The sequence below is a fragment of the Engystomops pustulosus genome, chromosome 7, assembly GCF_040894005.1.
Source record: "Engystomops pustulosus chromosome 7, aEngPut4.maternal, whole genome shotgun sequence".
In the NCBI taxonomy this organism is placed as follows: Eukaryota; Metazoa; Chordata; class Amphibia; order Anura; family Leptodactylidae; genus Engystomops; species Engystomops pustulosus.
The window spans coordinates 99,574,486-99,580,132 of record NC_092417.1 but is presented as its reverse complement, the minus strand read 5'-3'; positions in this window follow the sequence as shown (position 1 = coordinate 99,580,132).

Sequence of the window (5,647 nt, the reverse complement as noted above, 5' to 3'; positions counted from 1 at the left end):
GTTGGCATCCGCTGAATCTTGGGGATGTGTCCCTCTAACGGTATCGTAGTTGTAGATACAGAGGGCACAGCAGAGTGAATTGGAATTGAGCCAAGTGCATTGCATTGCAGACAAAGGGATAAGGGAGATTGTTTTTCACATGAAGTGGAAAGATGCAAAGAGACGGTTGTTGAGTTAAGTAGGACTGATGGAAAAGTGCTAGTTGAGATGATCGGACATAAGGGCTGGTAGTTTTGTGCTGAAATGAAAAGTCATAGTGAAGGTTTGAGAGTTTTGGGATGTGTCAGATGATCTGATGATTGTACAAGTGAGAAAACTTGATCAGATTTGCAAACAGACACTTAGAGCCTCTGACTTTGACAGACGGACCAGGACAGAGTGACAGAAATCCTTCAGAGTGCCCATTGAAGAAAGAGACAGGCAATAAGGGACATTTCAAAGTTTTTGATGTGGAAAGAATTTGAGAAAAAGAGATTTTATTATATTTTCCTTGGAGTGAAAGATGGCCCCTGGAATCCAGACTCCACCCCTGTATCTGGTGGTTAGAGAAGAAGACACGCTCTACCATCCTTCAGTGGCGGCCACCTTAAGACAGTTTGTTTTTCAGTGGCGGCCATCTTAAGTTATATTCCCTTCAAGTCCCTGAAAATTAATTGCCTATGACTCTACTCTGTTGGCAGCCATAAAGGCTGGTTGTGGGACTTTGTAGGATAGCAGCTGACCATGCTTGAAGCGTCCTGGCATGCTTGAAGCGTCCTGGCAGACGTTTGAAAACAGACGCCGGCTGGTGATATTTCACCGTTTCGGGTGTCTGCTTAGGGTCTTGGAGTGTTTATTTGAGTATTATTAAAATTTATTTGATCCCGACAATTAGAGAAAAATTACTATAAAAAGTGTTGCAATGTCTCTGGTACCTGCTTTCTGGCGTTTAAGGGGTTAACTAGGCAGACCATGGGGGCAGACTTCTGCGTGGTTTGGATTGGAATTCTGTGTCTGTCTTATCTACGAGAGAGACAGTGACCTTGATGTTCTCGGAAAACTGAATTTCTCCATATTGAGTTGCTTGGAATCTGTGTTCTGTTATCTTGTGGTTCACAGGCTAGTAATAATATTTACAAAAGATAGCTGCGTTTAGAGTTCTCACTGACAATCTAAAAAAAGGGGCTTGAAGGAATTTGATTGTGGAACAAGTATGATGTGATGTCCTCCTGTGTAACCCACGAACAGACTAAGCAAGAACCAGCCCCCCAACTGTATTACAGAGCCTATGACTGACTTTTGTTCCTTTTTGATTAAAAACCAACACAGGTGTACCTGACTTTTGTTGAGAAGTTGGAGTCTGGCCAGAACTTTATAGAAAGCTCAGAACACTGGGCTGGAGATGTGGTGGAGGGACTCTGACACATTGATAGAGGGAATAGAGTAGTTTCACAGACCACGCCAAAGTGAGACTGACAACATTTCCGGAAGTCTCAACCAACCAACCCAAGTGGGCGTGTTTCGACTGCGGGGAGGAGACATTACTATAGTGAGTGGCTCAGGGTCACCCCAACCATGACTATCACTGTAAATATAGGGCTGACCAGGGTCACCCCAACCATGACTATCACTGTAAATATAGGGCTGACCAGGATGCTCCCAGGGTATCTACGGTTGGTGCAACAAAACAATGACCTTCTTTAACATTGACAGCACAGGTAACCCTGTATTAGCAGTGTCTGATGTGTACAGGATTTGTGGGGATAGGAGAGTCAGGTCAGGCCTAGAGGCTGGGAAGGTGAGTGTACTGTGATAAAATCTGTGCATTCCTTCCCCGTGATCCCCAGGAATAAGGTTGATCAGACACATAAAGAAAAGGTAGAGAATCCCAAAGGATTCTGGAAGCCTGAGAAAAGCACCTAGATGACAACATTTATAGAGATACAGTGGGAACACCAAGGGGGGGGGGTCCCGATGAGGTCAAGGTCCATAATCAGATATGGGCAGGTCTAGAGTCCATCCAGATAGCTATGAGCAAAGATGTTGGTTGGATCAACAGTTTTTATTGTAATAAACAGAGATTTGTGAATTATATCCGAGATGCTTCCCAGAACCGCATGGCTTTGGACATGATCCTTGCTGAGGAGGGAGGAGTCTGTAAGATGGTGGGAGTGGCTTGTCGCATATACATCCCAGATGACATCGCCCCCTATGGATCCATTACCCATGCACTTGAAGAGATTGAAGACTGTCCAGGGAACTCAAGAGAAACTCTGAGGTGGACACTTTGTCCTTCACTTTGTGGTTGGGGGATTGGAAGGGGGTGATATTGGGGATTGTGATTTTGCTCTTGTCACTTATTACGTGTTGTGTGGTCCCCCTCATAAAGTCCACCATGTCCCAGATGGCCGTCCAGGCGGTAAGAACCAGGACAGGAGAAGTGCCCAGAGCGGAGGATGATGCTGTCTATTGGAGAACCAGCCTGTTTACAAACCTATGAACCATGGGAACTCAGTGATGTGATTTGAGTGTGCAGACCTGGAGTGACTGGCCTCCAGGGGATCTGGTGAAGAGTTAACAAGTCCAGCAGGTAAGGGCTTAGCCTACCTGTGGGTACCTGGAGCTTGAGGAGGTCGCACAGGATGGAGTTACAGGCCAGCAAAGCTCAAAAGGGGGAATTGTTAAGGAGATTGCACTGGTTTCGGACGCCATCTTGACTACTGTCCGCCATCTTAGATATAGCAGACATGTTCGCTGACCACTGTTCAGTTAAATTCAGTTCAAACTTAATTTTATGTAACCTGTTTCAGTTCAATATTATGATTCTGGAGTCCGCTTATCTTCTTTTTCTCAGGAAATTAGTATGAACAATATCTGTGTACAAGGTCCCTGAGAACTGAGCACAATTCATTAATTTTTTCCCAGAATGTGCTGATGACCAATAGCTTTGCAGTATACTATTCACGCCTCTTTGATGACTCTTTTGTCATATCTTTTGATATTATTTGAGATATTAAACGGGAGAAGATCTTCACATACACTAGGAGACTGACGTGTGTCTTGGTTTTTATGTTCAAGTTCCTGGTACCAGGACAATCATGAAAAGGTTAATTAGGACTCACCTTACAAAAGTCAAGAGGGCTGTTGGGGCCCTGCATAAAAATCCCTATCAACACATACAGAATATACCTATACTCATTCGACACATACACTCACCGGCCACTTTATTAGGTACACCATGCTAGTAACGGGTTGGACCCCCTTTTGCCTTCAGAACTGCCTGTGGTCATAAAGGGATGGACATGGTCAGCAGCAATACTCAGGTAGACTGTGGTGTTGCAACGATGCTCAATTGGTACCAAGGGGCCCAAAGAGTGCCAAGAAAATATTCCCCACACCATGACACCACCACCACTAGCCTGAACAGTTGATACAAGGCAGGATGGATCCATGCTTTCATGTTGTTGACGCCAAATTCTGACCCTACTATCCGAATGTTGCAGCAGAAATCGAGACTAATCAGACCAGGCAACGTTTTTCAATCTTCTACTGTTCAATTTCGATGAGCTTGTGCAAATTGTAGCCTCAGTTTCCTGTTCTTAGCTGAAAGGAGTGGCACCCGGTGTGGTCTTCTGCTGCTGTAGCCCATCTGCCTCAAAGTTCGACGTACTGTGCGTTCAGAGATGCTCTTCTGCCTACCTTGGTTGTAACGGGTGGCGATTTGAGTCACTGTTGCCTTTCTATAAGCTCGAACTAGTCTGCCCATTCTCCTCTAACCTCTGGCATCAACAAGGCATTTCCGCCCACAGAACTGCCGCTCAGTGGATGTTTTTTCTTTTTCGGACCATTCTCTGTAAACCCTAGAGATGGTTGTGCGTGAAAATCCCAGTAGATCAGCAGTTTCTGAAATACTCAGACCAGCCCTTCTGGCACCAACAACCATGCCACGTTCAAAGGCACTCAAATCACCTTTCTTCCCCATACTGATGCTCGGTTTGAACAGCAGGAGATTGTCTTGACCATGTCTACATGCCTAAATGCACTGAGTTGCCGCCATGTGATTGGCTGATTTGAAATTAAGTGTTAACGAGCAGTTGGACAGGTGTACCTAATAAAGTGGCCGGTGAGTGTATACACACACACAAACACGCAGAAAGCGGATACGAATACATACAGTATATACAGCATAAAAACTGCTTATACACACAGATTCAGCAAATACAAACATACACATCATAATGTGTTTATGATGTGTATGTATCTGCTGCATAGATATGTATACACCATATAAACATACATATTTACTGTATTTGTTCTCTATCTTCTCCATTAGGTTGTTTCCTCTTCAGCCACATGTCCTCCCTGTCGAGATTACCACAAAGACATTATGGGGGAGATTTATCATGCGCCGAGGTATGATTGCGGCTGCGCCTTTCCGCCCCTTGCTGTGCCGGATATATCAAAAGGCTTAGGCCTCTTGGTGTAACTGACGTGCAGCAATGCAAAATAATTTGTGATTGTTTTACTGCTTCATCTCCCTCTTATGGTCTTCATTGTTCCTACATCTTGGTTCCCTAACATTGTTATCCTGCTGCTACACCTAACACTCTCCCTTGATTGTTGCAATATGACTAAACAGATAATCTACAATTTATAATGCCTGCAATTGTGGTAATATACAATTGTACTATCCTGATCTTGCCCTCCAATCCCAAATAACCCCCTAAGAATAACGCACACACACTACTCATTTTGGTTTACACACACGCCGTTGTGGCCCCCACAATTACTGCCGCTCTATATTACATGGGCTCCATACTTTACATTACACCCCCTCAATGCACCACCCATGGGCCAAGGATCTTTTAGACTAGCGAATCCCCGGTATCATAGTTTTTTCTGCTATTTGGTTCCATGCACACGTACGCATGAGCAGGCGTGTGCCATGAGCCACAAGCAGGCTGGAGAAGATGGGGGTGAGTGCTGCTCCCCCCTCCCTATTACATAGGGAGATGAGCAGCCTCACTGTAAATCAGGGCAGGGATAGGATCTTCCCTATGTTTTGTGGTGTGGTCGCCCATGCACGTCTATGGCGACTGTAAGATGGTGGCAGATGTGTATGGAGCCTCCGATAGGCCATGAGGAACACTTGAGTCTCTCTTGTGCACGCTGCCATTGTACATTTCAGCCAGTAGACGCTACTCCAGTGGTAAAACCCTTAGGCCTGATATCCCAAAAAAAAGATTTTGCTCATTGCCTACTACTTGGAAAAATGCTATTTTTTTTACTACAAACATTCTCACATTTATCGGGCAACCACTGATCCTCAGATCAGGGCCAGACACAATGCACCCAACCTACAGTCCTCATACACCAAGTGTCTCCTTATGATTTCCTCTCATCTACACAGTAATATAGGTTCAGCTATGCAAGGGGTCACACACCAAGTATTGCTAACATACAGTATATTCCATGCTAGGTGTAAACTATCCTGTCCAAATTACACCTTTCCCTCCTTGACTTTTATATTCCAGCACAATGGTATTTCTACCCCTTATCAGGCAGCTACAACATGGCCGGAATAATAGAATTAGGAGAAAAAAGCCATTTTATTTCCTTGTACCTGGAGGCGGGGCTGAGAGCACGGGGAGCGGCCTGCAGTACTCGC